Raw genomic sequence first — 16,606 nt, 5'->3', positions numbered from 1 at the left:
GCACTGACTCAAAGGCAATGTCAAGTCATATTAATCCAGATGCCTAGAAATAATATATATGAGATTTAAAAAAAGAATACTGAAAGATCATCTTGCCACAGTTGTGGCTGATTATTTGATACAAGTCAGAGAGAAATTGCTTTGTAAGTCATAAAATGGTGATGAAAAATTCTTTAAAATATTAAGCTAATACATTATCTAAGGTTAAATGCCATCTGATTGCTACTTCTCAGACACCTGAATATAGTCAACAAAGAAGCTGGTTCAAACCAACACTTTCCCAGAAAAAAAAAAAAAGGGAGGTTTCTTAATTATTTACTTATGTTGAAAACTTGCTTAAATGATTGTATATCTCAGTAGGAGATTGTCTTACATTACCAGGCTGGAACAACTACGTTGATTTCCCCCATTATTTTTATATGTTCAACAGTACGAATTCAGCATCTCACCCACAAAATATCATTTATATAATGCATAATTGATTTTGTTCTTAACCTTGAGTGATGTGATGGGAGCAGCATTTTCCTCAGTTTTGAGAATCATAGAATCATAGAATTTTTAGGGTTGGAAGGGACCTCTGGAGATCATCTAGTCCAACCCCCCTGCCAAGGCAGGGTCACCTAGAGCAGGTTACACAGGAGCGTATCCAAGTGTGATTTAAGTATCTCCAGAGAGGGAGACTCCACAACCTCCCTGCGCAGCCTGTTCCGGTGCTCTGCCACCCTCAAGGTAAAGAAGTCCTTTCTCATTTTGAGGTAAAAATTGTTGTGTTTTAGTTTATGTCCATTGCTCCTCATCCTATTGGTAAGCACCAGTGAAAAGAGCCTGGCATCATCCTCTTGACACCCACCTTTGAGATATTTGTATATATAGATGAGATTCCCTTTCAGTCTTCTCTTCCCTAGATTGAACAGGCCAAAAGCAACAATCATAGATAAACAGTTTTCACGGCAAGATAAAATAAGTTTCCCAGTTGTCTCTAACAACATAGTAATTATACCTTTTATCTAACACACTTGACAAGGCATGCTAGGATTTACAGAGGCTCGTCTCGGTAGATGGTGCTGTTGTGTCTTAAACTAGTTCCTAGAATGGGACGCAAATACTGACAGAGGCAGTAGAGGCACAGTAAAAGTTTTGCCTCTGGGAGGATTACAGGCAGCCCTAAATAAGTTTATTTTGTTTTGGTTTGGGGTTTTTTTTTGTTGTTGTTGTTTTAATTCAGAATGGGCAGGATTGATTTGGTGAGGTTTTATGTGTCTGTAAAACCTGTACCAAAACAAAAAACCATTTGCAGTAGGTCATAGAGTTAGTGTAAGGCAAAACAAACTCTGTGGGATGAATTAACTGCACTACCGAGTCAGGAAAGAAAACTTTAGGTGTCTATTGAATTATTAGTGCTTATGGCCTTTAGTTGTCTGTAAAAGGATATAACCACACCTTATCTAATATCACACTTTTCGTCAGACTATTTGAACCACAACTCTTGCACAGGTTACATAAAAATAGAAAGTTGCACAGAAGGGTGCTCCCAGTAAGTGCGTGAAAAGAGCATTGTGTTGGCACCGGCATGCTCTGTTGTTACTTCAGTACCTGACATTCAGAAATCAAAACAGCAGATTTTCTTTCAGTCTGGAAAAAAAAGCCTGAAGGCATGTGTGCCTACAAACATGGGATTATTTTTCCCCCCCTTAGTTTTTCTTAGAAGCATTCCCTCACTGGGATCTCTGGATTTCAGTAGTGCAATAGACTAGTGGTACAGTCTGACAGCCACTCTGGTCATTTCTGCTGTGTTCCCCAAAGCTATTTTTGGCTTTTGCACAGTAGATAGCAATTCCTGGATCCCAGTTCTGCTGAGCCAGCTGGGTTCTTACAGCCTGTTTACAGCTGGGAGCTGTGCAGCTGAGAGACTGAGGACAGTAAAAAATATTGGCGCTCTCAGGATAGTGGGAGGTAAGGCAGCCTTAAGTCAGCAGAAAATTAGGGCAGCATTAACTTACATTCCAGGTCTGGACCAGTCTTAGCCATGTAAGTAGCCTACATTATGGATAAACTGGAGGGATTTGATCTGTTTAATGAGCAGCAGCATCTTTTTTTTAAAAAAAACGATATAATTGAAGTAGCAGACTGCTGCCCCACAGTATGCTCCCAGATGGCAGCACGATCTTTAGGCTAGGGTTTCCATCTGGTTTTTTGTAGGCAATCCCTGGAGCAAAAGAAGTCGAGTTACTATGGTGACTTAATGCAGGACAGGTGGAGATCACAAATACGAAATCATCCCATTTGTCGAGTCCCTCCTGGAGACATCTTTTCCATCCTGAGGAGCTGATAAACTCTAGCTGAGCCAAGCTGTCTTGCTTTATTCCTCAAGAGCATAAAATAGCTATTTTTATGTCACATCTGTCTAGTTACCCTGTCATAAAATCTTCTCTTTGTTATATGCTATCAAGCACACTCGATCTCTCAATCAATTTTTAAGGCCAGAGAAGATGGCTGTGATTCAGAGATAACTGGATTCACTGGTACCCTCAAACTGTAAGCAGAATTTCCTGTTGCCACACATAAGAATTTACATTACAGAAATGATGACATGTGATGATATTTTGCTCTAATTACATATTTAATATATCATTGACAAGGCTTATAAAGCCACAAACAAATGTATAGATTGTGGTGGGAGAAGTATGTGGACATGTAGACATGGTATTAACCTGAACACATTATTTCTTAAGTAGCTTACATTTTTTATGGAGAAAAGCTGCTTTACAAGCCATTTAGATGAAGATTAACTTGTTTAATGTTTAGTTTCATTCCCGGTATAGCAATGACTGAAATCTATTTAGTCTGAGACAAATGCAAGAGCATTGTAAGTGTTTTGCTTTAATTTGGATATTGCTAAGGATAAGGGACAGAGACTCTTGAAAATGAGTCCAAACAGTTATCTGTTTACATAATACTTGAGTCACTTGATTGGACTGCCATCTTCTTATCTTTGCACACATGAGACTATTCCAGTCTTCTCAAAAGGGGTCTTAGGAGCCTGGATCACTAAGCTCTATAAAAAACTGAACAAGCCTAATTAAGTGGCTGTTGAAATGAGACTAGCCACAAGCATTTCAGAATTTATAAATAGCTGACTGAATCTGAGTCTGGTGTAGCAAATCTTAAAGCCTTAAAGTAGGTTTTGGACTGTATTACATCCACAAGGCTTATAGGAAGCCTGGTGACATAAAACACAGGTTGCAAGTAAACCAAGTTTGCAGGACATTAGAGCCATTGGTAAAGCCAGCAACCCTAATTTTTCTGGTCAGTATGTTAGTTTCCTTAAAACTCAATGCATCTCTAAAATGTCTATGACTGATCACCTCAAATAGGGAACCAGACTGTTCCACTTTTAAGCAATTATTCTTTGTGCCCAGTAGTGGCTTTCTAGAGGGATGCTTTGTTCCTTGAGTTTTTGCACACTGTTCTAGCTTGTGCCTATGCTTCTGATTGCTCTGTTTGCCTCCCTCAGCCACAGAAACAAAAGCTGAGTAGGAAAAATTAAATAACTTGAACTAAAGTCATTTTTAAATTATTTTTTTCTGAATGTAGGATGAATTTATTGATCCCTTTAAATCTCTGCAATTCTAGATTACTTCTGAAGAGTCCTTTTTTCTTTTAATAGAATCTTCCAAGTCTTATGCTGGGACCTACTCTTAAGGATCAACCCTCTCAAATATCAGATGAATGCAATCTCATCAACATCAGTTACCCTGCCTGGAGGTTGTGACCTCCAAGAGGAAGTCAGGAAGAAGCAGAAGTCTGCCTGCAGGAGGTAATGCCACTATTAGGAGCCACCAGCTTCTAGAATAGGTTTCTATTGTCAAATACTTTGTTTGCTTCATTAGGAGCCACCAGCAGCGACCATCTGAGCTCCACTCTGAGACTTCCCATAGGATGCTTATATCTAAAAACCCGGCCCAGATGAACTATTTCTGAAAAGTCCCAACCATCCTAAGACAGATTCCTGTTTCCTACATAAGGAAAAAAAAAACAATATTGAAATAGTTTATGAATTTCTGCTGAGTTAGTTGATAACCTAGGAAACATTTCCTTGGGATGCCATGTTTGTTTGTCCACTGTGTTCAACATGTGTTGTGCTGTTGGTACTGTGATGGCTGGGATGAGAAGGTGAATGTCAGTGTTCCACGTGATCACTGCACACAACACTGGAACAAGCAACTGGACCTGTACATATGATTATTTAAATGCCTAAGAATCCTCATACAAGGCAAGCAGCAGCACTGAGGTATCTTAACCCTAATTTACTTCTAAACAATTTCACTGAATTTGGTACTCTGTCTTCTTCTCAATTAATTGTTTAGGAATATTAGAGAGAACACATATGTGCTTGGTGTCCTGCAGTAACAAGTGGAGCCCCATCAATGGTTGAAAGCAATCCTCATTTGTGCTTCTGCAATGTATTTGTACAAAGATCAACAACGTCACCTCATTCAATGGAAGGTCATAGATTCTTTCCTATCTTTCCTGCCCAAAACATTCTTTTGTCCCTGTGCTGGTGTTCCGCTTATGTCCCAGTTCTGCAATTTGGTACCTGCATCTTCTTCTTTCTGCCTCCTTTACCAGAGAAGAGATGAGTAAAAGGAGAGAAAAGAGAGGAAAAGGTATTAGTGTGGCCTAAATAACTGTTCACTTCCTCTTTATCAAGGCTAATCTGCTCTGATGTCCATTTACAAAAGGAATAGCCTGGCCACTACTTTATTTTGGTTGCTAATCTTTGAAAAGAAATCTTTTGAACTAAAAAAAAAAAAGCAACAAAAAACACCATAAAAGGTGAGGGGAACAAAGCTAGGTGTCTCTTTCAAGCAGTTTTTGAATCTGCTGGGGCAGTGGATAAAGTCATCATTTAATTTCTGACTTCTTTTTGTGCTTACCACAGGGAAGCAGATCTTGAGCCTGCTTGGCCCTGCCATCCCTGTGGCATAAACTGACATGCTCAAGTGTGATCTTAGTCCCCAGCAGGTGATTCATTCTAGTATCTGATCCATGACGGGCTGCTGGGCAGGTGAGATGACTTAAATCCTGCTTTGAAAGGAAGGTATAACTCAGGCCATATGTCAGGGCTGTGTGTGTTCAAGTGGGTGGGAGAGAGACCATGGTAGAAGCGGAGAAATAAGCAATGAGTCAGCAGCAGAGATGATTGAAATTTATCCAAAACATATTGCCTAAGATTTTGGTAGTGCCTCTAGTATTACTAATGATGAAGCTGGGAGGTTTGGAGTTCCACTGATTGGCAGCTGGACTCTTGGAAAGGGACATGGGGAAATGTTCTTATCTGTCAAGATCTCATTCTTTGTGATGGAGTCTGACAGCTATAAGGTTACCTGTGTATAAATCAGACAGAAGAGGAATCAGACAGTAATTTTGTTTTGCGGTGGCAGAGGGGGAGAATTGTCATGCTGGGGTCTGAGCAGCACAGCCACTGCCATGTGCGGAGCAAGCATATACCATTCCCAAGACACTTCTGTCCATGCTCCTGCTGCCAGCCCTGGAACCTTCCTCCTTGGTGTTGCCCTCCTTCTCCTTCCTCTGATTACTGAAAGAGGCAGAAGCAGCCAGCAACACTTAGCTGTCCCCTTTATGAGATGCATGGAGTTGAGAGTGCAGCTGCATTTATTTCCTACATTGTCATGCTATTGCTTCCTCTCCTCCCAGTCTTTGGAAAGGCCGTGAGGAGAGGGATCACACTGGCCTCTAAAGTAGGAGTCTCAATGAAGAAGAAGAAAACTTTTTTGGAAACAAAATGAATCCCAGAAAACAAGCCCAGGCAGCACTGGAAGTTGGAGCTGGGTTACCTGGATGTCATGACAGACTCTCCTGCCAACATTTTCACTTGGGTGTCAGCTGGACTTGAAGGCAGACTTAGTTTGCTTTATGCTTGTTTAATAATAAGATATTATTAAGAAATAATATCTTATTATTAAGAATATAAGAAATAATCCAGATATGTGTCAATTTTTAAAGGGTTTTTTCTCATTCTCAGCTTGAGTGATGTGGATTCAGGTTTCTTGTTTGGAAATTCACTGTAGTGTGTTAGAGTTGCCATAAACTCTGTAGGCTTTCTGAGGTGACTGATTCAGTTTACTTATCTGGCAATATATGATACATCTTCCAGGTCTTCAACCTGGGTTTCAAAGTGTTAGTTTCTAGCCACATTATATATCCATATAATACTTTCTCAGAAATTAGGCAAGATCTGACATTCTTTTTTGAGGGATGAAAGTGATGTAGGGAAGAAGAGATGATAGAGGAAAACTATTTTGGTATCTACTGTTACCAAGCTGGGAATAGTTACTCCAAAAAGATGCTAAACCTCCCCTTCTTTAGGAGGTTTTTTATTTAAGTAATACAGAGGGTGTTGAGGGAGAAGAAATAGTCCTGATTTCTGAACCTTTCTGTAACATGGCCTTGTTGATTCCCCCTTCAGGCTGACCTAAGGTGAGGTACAGAACAGTGTGTCAATTCACTTGAAATTGTAGATCTACTTACGAAGTATCATGTTGTGATCTGTGTACAGGGTGCATGATTCTCTTATATGGGTAAATAAATAAAAAAAGCTAGAAAATTAAATGCTATCTTCAGCAACAATGCTGTAAAACATAACTTCTAGCATTCACTGTAGATAGGCATCTTAAGATGAAAACAGCAACTCTGGTTGACCACCTCAGAAGCTCTGGAGGTGCAGAAAGTATTCTGATTGGCATAAATTTACCCAGGAATAAAGAGCTTGCCACTGTTATGTATTCTCCCTCTGCCCTTACCTCTCTCCTCTTCCCTCCCTTCTCCTTCCTTCCCCTCTCCTATTTAGCAGTAATTAATCAGGGATGGTGTTCTATTTTTTTCTGCTTATAAGCCAAAAGCACTCATTTTTGCCAGCCCTGGGATTCACAAAGTGCCAGAGAAAATGTGAAGTTTACTAGTCTCTCTCCTTTTCCTTTTTTAATGCACAAAAAGTGAGAGCTTCTGTGTCTGTGCACACCTGCACAACCCCATTCTGTTGCTTCTGCTCGGGTCATCAGGGATTTAGCCAATGGAGCTGAGACCAGGAGATGTGGCATCACTTACCCCCACATTCTTGCCTCTTCCCTGACATTTTTATGCTTGTGGTGCTTTTCCTTGCAAATGAGGAGCCACAGATCCATTCACCATCACCTCCTCTACTAGCCTTTGTAAAAGAGGTTGAGAAGATTTCATTACAAGTGGGAAGGAGAGGCACTGGGAGAAGGAATGGTGGAGAAGCTCAGGCAGGAGAAGAGGAGCAAGGGTGGCAGGAGGTCCGGCTCTGTGTATTGGAACGGGCTGGGGTTGGTACCACGACTCTACAACTCCAGATATTGGGATGTTTTGGGATAGTTGCCCCAAGCAGGTACCATGCTCTTAGAGACCCATGATGAGGGCAGTTGTGCAAGAATCACATGCAATATGAATGCATCACTTTCCTGGGAAAAACAGCTGAGTGCTCAGCTCTCTGCCAAACCTCACTATAGCTTTGTTTCCTCCCACTTCATTATCCAAATTTCTTCAATCCTCCTTGCTACTGCATGGTGAATGGGCTTTCTCAGCACTTTGCTTGACTGGAATTCCTTACTTTTCCTAGCACCAGAAAATGTACATGTTCTCTTCTCACTGTTTCTACTGCCCAGCATCCTGCTGCCTGGAGTCATGCACATTATGTATCCCCCCTGCCCACTTTCTCTCCTATTTTCTTTTGTAGCTCTGGTCAAAGACACAGATCTGTGAATATCATCCCTCACTCTATTCTGCTGTGGAGACATTTTCCATCTTTTCTCAGACTGAGCAGTCAAGAACACTGCTGTAGACGACCCAGATGACTGCAGAAAATGTTATTTACATCAGCTTATTCTCACTGGGAAAACCTGCAAGTTGTAAAATATATGTATAAGCTTGTTGGCTGAGGCCTAAAATGAAAATTAACCCTTTGCATTGCACTTCCTCACTTTGCCCAAATAGCAGAGGGCAGAGAAACCTAAATAAAAGAAGGGGCAGGAGAGGAGAGGAGGGGAGGGGAGGGAGAGGGAGGGAGAGAAGTTTTTCTGCAAGGTCTGGCATGGAAAAGGCTTCTTATGAGTTTCCTGGGAGCCGAGAAACAAAAGCAGCTGCTGAAGAATCACCTTTAAGGGAGATTCCTGATGGAATGTATTTAGCTCTCTGTGTTATCCACACTTTCTAAAAAGCTGAAATAACAAATTGAGCAGAGTGGCAGGGAAGTTATTGCTGTTTTTAGAAAGACTGGTGGATTGATGGTTGATTGGCTGAGGGAGGCAGGTAACAGGGCCCACTACAGGAAATATCATGGCTACAGATCCTCTGAAGTGACACTGGGCCTTGCTCCTTGTCCAAAATGGCAACTAGGTGGCTTTGGCATTTCTCTTCAGCAGAAAAAAAAAAGTAAATTGTCATTACAGTTATACTTCAGGGATTTCCTCCTTCCTTAAAGGAGGGTCAAGCCAGTATTCTTTTAAAAACTTCTTTAAATGTAAACCATATCTTGTTGCTGGCAGGAGGGACACACACACATGTAACTTTGCAATAGTGTCCAAAGATTTTACATGTCAAAACCCTCTCACTGCACAAGTGAAAGAGAGACGTTTGTGCTGCATGTTAAGTCCATAATGAGAGACGTGTGTGTGCAGAGTGGGGGGCGTATTGGAGGAAATTACAAAATATTTCTTGAGTTAAGTATGTTTATGAAACATTTCAGTCAGGACAAGTTATACACCAGTGATTCCTAACCACATTCAACCTTTTTCATAGCACTGCATGCTGCTTTGTTGTCTCCCATCTTGACAGCAAGCCCCACAATATAGTTGCTGCCCCTGCCTTCCTCCACTGCAGTAAGTTTGAGAAGGTGCCAATGGAAAGACTTAGATAATCAGCCAAGCAAAGCGTATTAGTTTGGTCTCTCATCTCTAATGTTGGCATTCAAGCCAGAAAAGTTATTTTAATTGGGACCCAGTATTAGAGTTTTGTTTTGTTTTTTTTTTTCATGGAAAGTGATTGTGTTAAATTTGAGATTGATGGTAAGATTGATTAAATTTAATCTGGACCCACTTTTAACTTTCTATCCCTCAAAAGTGGCTTCCACAACACAGAAGAAAAAAAAAAAAAAGCAGACAGAGCATGGGATATGTCAATCTCAGCTATTCATCTTTAGGATATTACAGGAGGTGAACGTCTGTGGACAGTGAAAGGAGAGAAATGGCCTGGTTTTAGGAGTGCTGTGTTTCCCAGAGAATTCCTGGTACACTTACATTTTGGATGCTAAATCTTCCTGAGCTTCAGACCTATAGACCGCAGAGTGCATAGACCTATAGAGCGCATCTACACTACTTGCAGTGTCGAATGAAAAAGTCTAGAGTTCCTATTCTCTCGATGATTTTTATCCCCTTTTGGTTCATTGTAAATGATTAAAACCAACTGACAATATCTCCTCTCCCTCTTTCTTTATTAATTCATTATGAATTCTGCTTTCTGGCTGACATCAGTACACTGTCATGGTTCAAAACTTTTCCAGTGCTTGGTTGGCTTGTTGCTTGCTTGATGAAAAAAAGTGTTTATATCTGAATTTTTGGAAAGAAAAAACAAAATTCGATGTTATGGAGAGGGGGAGTTATTTTGTTTTGTTTCTACAGAACTTGAACTTTGAGATATTTACATTGTCTAATATGTGACTCTTACTAGGAAAAAATAATGCAAAATTTTCTGGTCTTTTTTCTATTCATTCTTTGTTATATCTTTGACAGAGTACTAATCTCTGTAGCATGTGGCATTCTGTGCACACACTGAGGTGAGATGGCTGGCAGATTTGCCCCAGGGTACAATATCTGAGAAAACTCTCAGATATTCCTGTGATACATTTTTGTTTCTCCACTTGAGTTTCATGCACATCTCATTGTTACCTGCTGCTATATGCAAGTCCTTTCTGATTATTAGGTTTGACCTTAAAGATGCCTTCTTTTAAAGTCTCTGTGCCTGAAGTAGACTCAATGTGTTGGAGTTGGATCCCATAAGTGTCCTACATAAGGAGTGAGCTCTCATCCCAGTGTGCAAATTTTGAGAATTCAAGTCTTTTGTCAAAAATCTTTGTACTGGAACAAAGATGACCTCTCTATTTTGTGAACTCCATGAAAGCATTAAAAGATTCAGAATGCAGATACCTGCAAAACCAGAGACCATTGTAACTCTCACTGTAGGCAACTCTTTGCCTACAATTTGATGTTTGTTTAAAGACATCAAATATCAAACTGGTAATGGTTTTGCATGCAGATCAAGGAAATATAGTTATTGTCAGAGATAGGTGCAAAGTTTCAAGACATGAAATGATGATTTTCACTTACATACTGTTCCCAGTGCCAAAGAGGAGGTTATTCTCTACCAAAACAAAAATTGAGAAACTGCTGATTGGCAGCTTCATCTGTTAAAAGATGTTCCATCTACAGTGGTGTTTGTTTTTACTAAAAAGGTAACTGCATATATCATTAACTTACACTAATCGTGTGGAGTCTAAGAAAATTTCCAGAAAGCCAACGAAAACTGTGATTATTACGCACTAATTTGCATTTTGATCTGCTACACATCTGATCAACTACACAAGCTGATCTGCTTGCCTAGCAAGAGATCACTTGGAGAAATGATGTTCTGAACAACATTTTAGTAAATCACACTCTTTTTCTTCAACTCATATAAGAGTTTGGTTCCTAAAGTGAAAAAAATACAAAAATGGGGAGTCTTGCCTAGTTTATAATATGATTCTCCTTTCTGAGTGTCTTCTCAAAATGCTTGAGCATCCTAACTCCCTATAGATTTGGTGTTTTTTGGCACCTAACTAAAAGCAACTTGCCTCCTAAATAACCAATGTAATTTAGAATGCATTAACTACAGTCAGATTATCTGCCACATCTTGAGATCAATAGGTGGCCATATGGGCAACAAGAAAATTTGGACTTTCAGGTCTTTGCACCTTCTCTTTCTGAGATGTTCCTGCAAACAACTAATTTCATTTGGGGGGTTTCAGACTGAGGGTCAAATGTACTTCATTTAATATCTATCTTTCTTCTTCTTTCTTTGCTTAACAAAATGCTAACCTTGTTTTACTTTGTCCAGCTGGCACATCCTCAGCATGCTGATTTAATTTAAAAAATCACTACCCATTGTAGAAACCAGATGTAGCTGAATAGTAGTGTTTTGCTCATAGTATTGCTCTGGTGGCTGAACTGTTCCAAGGGCCATTCCTGCAAACAGAGCAGTGAGTATTTCCAGAGTAGTAAGAGAAGGCAGGAAGTGCTGCATCTGTGATGTGCCTGTGAGTGGGACTGTGCTTTGACAAGGCAGGCATCTGTCATCCCATGGCTCTAGAATTTGAGATGATTCTTCAAATATGCTGTTACTGGAGTTCACTTAAGTTGTAGCAGATTCCAAGCTGGTAGCAAATTGAACAGGCTTGCAGGCATCCTCACTGCCCAGTCGCAAACTTGCAAGTACAAATTCGTGTCTGGGGAGGGGGTACAAGGCATATGGACAGCTGCCTTTTAAAAAGTATAGAGCAACCATCAATATTGTGAAGATTCCCATAAACTTATTTTGTAGTTCCGCACTGCAATACTATCAACTCAGACCTGATACCAAACTACAGTGAACAAAGTGCCATTTGCATTAGATGCACCACTTGATTTATGAGCACTGTTCATTTGTCCTAGGAAATGAAAGCTGATAGTCACCAAATTATGGTAAACCTGACTATTAGGCTGTTATATTTATCCCTTGCCTACCTGGTCTTCCGCAAGTAGGTTGTCTGGCTGTTCTTCATACTGTTGTTTGTTTGGGAAATAAATGAGATTATATATAGATAGCTGGATACCCATAAGAAAACAACTAATAAGGGTAAAGATAAAACAGTCTCAGATAAGACTTCCACAGCAGAAACTTTGTTTTGGTATTAAATGACAAGTCATGTAGTATCTTCCATTCAGAAAAGAGCCTGTCATCTAAACAGTATAAAGGAAATAATGATTGCAGGTGAAAGTATGGGATTGATCATGAAAAGGCTTGAACTTTGTTCTTGGCTTTGGACAAGTCACTCCTCACTGTTTCAATCCCTTTTTTGCATTTTAATCATATGTAAGCATCCAAGATTGCTACCTGTCCTGTTTAAATTTACCCATTACATTTTGAAAATGGTTATGTCTCTCTCTTCCCTGTCTAAACAATCTCATGTTCTTGATCTTTCCTCATAGGTCCTATTTTCTAACAGTTTGATTGACCTTTTTGCCTTTCTCTGGACTCCTCCAACCAGTGAACAAAACTCTGTAACTGCAGTGTCTATAACGCGCACAATGCTCAGGCTCAGGCCTTTTCTCTGAGGATGGAAGAGCACTTGATAAGGAGGCTGAAGTGTAACCACTAGGAATAAAGGAGAGACTGTGAAGGTATTCTTAAGACCTGAATATTTTCAGTACCTTCTGTGGAAGTCTTGGTCACCAGATGCTAATGGTAAATCATCAATTGTAAGCATTGCTGTCATCTCATTCAAGCCTTATTTGTCTATACACAAGCACTCTTCATAAGCTTCCTTTTGCCTTGCTGTCATCTTAATCGATGCTCTCTATATGACTTTTTTTGGAAACCCACGCTAAAACTAAATTCATAAAACTATTTTGGCTATATTAGGGTCTAATGAGATTGTATTACCTTATCTTGTACAGAAATACTGTAGGGATAGACTACTTCATCTTGTAGTGGCCTCCCATGTGACACGAGGCTCCTGGAACTTTAAGGGAACAGATACCAGCAAAAATGCTAATCAGCTGCAGTGCCAATAGCAGTGCTTGACTGCTTAAGATGCCCCATGCATACTGATTCCCTCAACACTATGAATATCACCATTCATTCTAAAAGTTATTGATGATGCACTTTTACTAGGTTGTCCTATCTCTTGTATCCCCCGTACCATATTAAGCAAATCAGGCATTAGAACCATTGGTGTTTGCTTGAGTTTCATCTTTGGGATGTTACATGTAGTTTTGCCCCTGGCAAAAAAAGAAAAATCAGGACTAGCCAAAACTTTAATCATATCTTAAAACAGAACATATGAAGAATAAACACTGCAGTACAATAAAATTATGGTGAGTTTGGTTTTGTGGTTTATTTTTTTTCAAGTGGGATCTGCCATCTCTGGAAAAGCATATACCAGGCTTGAGCTTTAGAGAAAATTGACTACTTGCTCTTAGTGGATGCTGGAGTTTTTCTGTGCTGCCTTTTTGGACTGGGTGAATCTGGGAATCTGTGTGACAAATGGCAAATTTTTCCTCTGCTCCTAGTGAGCATCCAAGCAGAACTGCCTCAAATGCTGCCAGTGAGGGACTGCAAAGAGTTTCCTGGTGCTGGAGAAGGGAGCAGGTCTGGTTCAGTGTGGTGGGCTGACCCTGGCTAGACACCAGGTGCCTACCAAAGCCACTCTATTAGTCCTCTCCTCAACTGGACAGGAGAGAGAAAATATGAGGAAAGGCTCATGTGTCAAGATAAGGGCAGGGAGAGATCTTTCTCCAATTACTGTCACAGGCAAAACAGACTCGACTTGGGGATATTAGTTTAATTTATTACCAGTCAAAGTAGAGTACGATAATGAGAAATAAACCCAAATCATAAAACACCTTCCCCTCACCTTTCCCTTCTTTCTGGTCGCAAATTCACTCCTGATTTCCAATTCCTCCTCTGCCCCAGCAGTGCAAGGGCACAGGGAATGGGGGCTGCACTTAGTTCATCACTTGTTGTCTGTGCCACTCCCTCCTCAGAAGCAGGACCCCTCACAATCTTTTCCTGCTCCTGTGTGGGGTCCCTCCCATGGGAGACAGTCCTCCATGAACTTCTCCCACATGGGTCCTTCCTACAGACTACAACTCTTCACAAACTGCACAAACAGCATGAGTCCCTTCCATGGGGTGCAGTCCTTCTGGAACAGACTGCTCCACCATGGGTCCCAAACAGGGTGACAAGTCCTGCCAGCAAACCTGCTCCAATGTGGAGTCCTCTCTCCATAAGGCCACAGGTCCTGCCAGAAGTCTGCTCCAGCGCAGGCTTCCCACGTGGTCACAGCCTCCTTCTGGCATGGGGTCCTCCATGGGCTGCAGGTGGATCTCTGCTCCGCCACGGACCTCCATGGGCTGTAAGGGGACAGCTGCCTCACCATGGGCTGCACCACAGGCTGCAGGGGAATCTTTGCTTGGGTGCCTGGAGCACCTCCTTCTCCTCCTTCTTTGCCAATCTTGATGTCTGCAGGGCTGTTCCTCTCACATAGTCTCACTCTCCTTTCTGGCTGCTGCTGTGCAGTGGGGTTTTTTAACTCCTTAAATACATCATCCCAGAGGTGCTACCAAGGTAGCTGATGGTCTCAGCCTTGGCCAGTGGCAGCTCGATCTTGAAGATGGTTGACACTGGCTCTGTTGGACATACAGGAAGCTTCTGGCAGCTTCTCACAGAAACCACCCAACAGCCCTCCTGCTACCAAAACCTTGCTGTGCAAACTCAGTGCACTCAGAGAGCACATGGGGAGTCAGGCCTGTGGAAGGTATCGTGTAGAAACACAGGCTACAGCTGAAGCAAAGGGCTGGAAGGTAGGGAGCTCTGAGGTGGGAGAAGGAACTGAAGGAAGGTTTCATAGCTGCAGCAGAGACATAGCATTAGAAAAGTGAGCACCAAAGTGCTCTTTCCTGCTCTTGTCCCTCACTTTTCCATTTTCTTAAAGCAGTCACCTGAAAACTGAATTCAATGTCAGCTGGTTTGGGTTCTGGGCAAGTGGCATCTCTGCTTTTCCCTAAGCTGCTTGGACGGATATCCTGAATTAAGTCTGTATCCTAGTGCATTAAGGGACAAAGTTTGTATATGAAGGTTGCACTCAGTGTAAGCTTCTTTATAAATAAGCAAACTTTTCATTGCTTTGCTTTAGAAGGTTTAACAGTTACAGGGTATTTGAGTGCAGATCATACTACATCTGGTAGAAAAAAAATTTCATGCCGTGTTTCTTTTTTTTCCTCTCAGGATACTTCTTATATATATAATTTGAGTAAGATATTCTAGTCTTCAGTCCTTATTGAGAGAATCCAGAATTTCATGGTGTAAATAGGCATTGCTAACTTAAGGTTTGCATTTTCAGGCTTAGCTTTACCACAAAGTACTGTACTCTTTTTGGAGTCTACATTCTTGTTCGTATATACAATATGTAGTCTCTGTTCCATAAAAATAAATCTTAACCAGTTGTGATCATGAGATAAACCCCAGCATATGAATTGCCTGACTTTGAAAATGACTAGGAGCATATTTTTTACTTGAGTATATAGGTATGAGACTGGACCAATGGAATAATGAAGTTAAATGATAGACCAACTTAAAAAATGTCATTTGCTATTTTAACAGATTATCTATGTTGGGATAATGATTAGGGAATGGAGGAACTTCCTTCATCAGGGACCAGTACTGTCCAATACATCCACAGCTGGAGAGGGGCAATAGTAGGAATGCCAGTTATGCTGCCTCAGAGGAGAGAGAATGTCATTTCAGAGAGGGCAGGGCAGGAGGACATCAGCACACAACTATTCAAACAGAAAATCTATATGTTTCTGAGCACAAAGCCATTTGTAACTTTTAATATTGAGGCCACCAAATACAGTAAGAATTTAGCTGCTTCTGATGCAGCACTCAAAGGGTCAAATTCTTTCCCCTGCTGCTCCAGTGTAGCTCTGTGGCAGTCTGCTGGGCTCCGCCAGTGAAACTGAAGAGGAGGATTTGGCTTGCAGCCTGGTTTTAATCTGCACGTATGGTATCAATTTTGGAAGCATTTTCTGGTTGTCCTCACAGTTATAAAAGGGTAGAAAAATATATTTCTTCCCTTCTCCAGTTAAAAACCAGGCTTTTGTTAACTCATTTGTGTTAATTCTCTACCTGAAAAATGTAATACTTAGCTTCATCTTCGGTTTTCCCATAGGATTGGCCTGTCTATTAGTAAGTACTTCTGCTGTCTATCCTAAGGGAAAGGCTGCTCTGGAGAAACCAGCTTGCCCAAGCAAATCAGAGTTCTCTCCTGCACACATAGGTGATGCTGAGTCCATTGGGACACCTACGGATCCCCCTTCTGACCATAGGTACTGGAGCGTCCTGCCCATCAGCCTTCTTCCTCCTTTTGCTTAGCATGTTTGTCCAGTTGTTTTTTGCTTAGAGATGAGGAGTTTCATGGTACATGAGATGTTGGCAACAATTGTGTACATTTTCAATGGACTGCTGAAGAGGGAATGCCTCTTCATGCTCACAGAAATCTTCAGCTGTTTTGCTGAGTGCAGCAGCCATCAGCCATTGATAAGTGTCTGGTCCCATTAAAAGGGCACTGACCCCCTCAGAGCTCCATCTCAAGTGCTGTTGTAACTTTCTTAATTACTGGTTTACTATAAGGTTTTTCTGAGGTAGTCTCAGGCCACATTTCTTGATTTTGGTCCCTTTTTCAATATTTGATGTCACCCTTTTCTTTGGGGTAGAC

General features: G+C 41.0%; 1 protein-coding gene across 3 annotated transcripts in view; it reads left to right on the top strand.

The window, feature by feature from the left end:
* Positions 1 to 16,606, top strand: part of FBXL7 (F-box and leucine rich repeat protein 7) — a 310,120-nt gene that overhangs the window by 87,809 nt on the left and 205,705 nt on the right. The window contains exon 1 of one of the 3 annotated variants that reach the window (XM_008922689.2): positions 4,200 to 4,291. The exons of the other annotated variants lie outside the window; for them this stretch is intronic. The gene's annotated coding sequence lies outside the window, so the exon portion shown is untranslated. Of the gene's footprint in view, positions 1 to 4,199; positions 4,292 to 16,606 lie in introns of those variants that run through there. 3 annotated transcript variants of the gene reach the window in all.

The sequence above is a fragment of the Manacus vitellinus genome, unplaced genomic scaffold (genome assembly GCF_001715985.3).
Source record: "Manacus vitellinus isolate BGI_N305 unplaced genomic scaffold, ASM171598v3 scaffold_96_pilon, whole genome shotgun sequence".
Taxonomy (NCBI): domain Eukaryota; kingdom Metazoa; phylum Chordata; class Aves; order Passeriformes; family Pipridae; genus Manacus; species Manacus vitellinus.
This window is presented reverse-complemented; position numbering and strand designations above follow the sequence as displayed.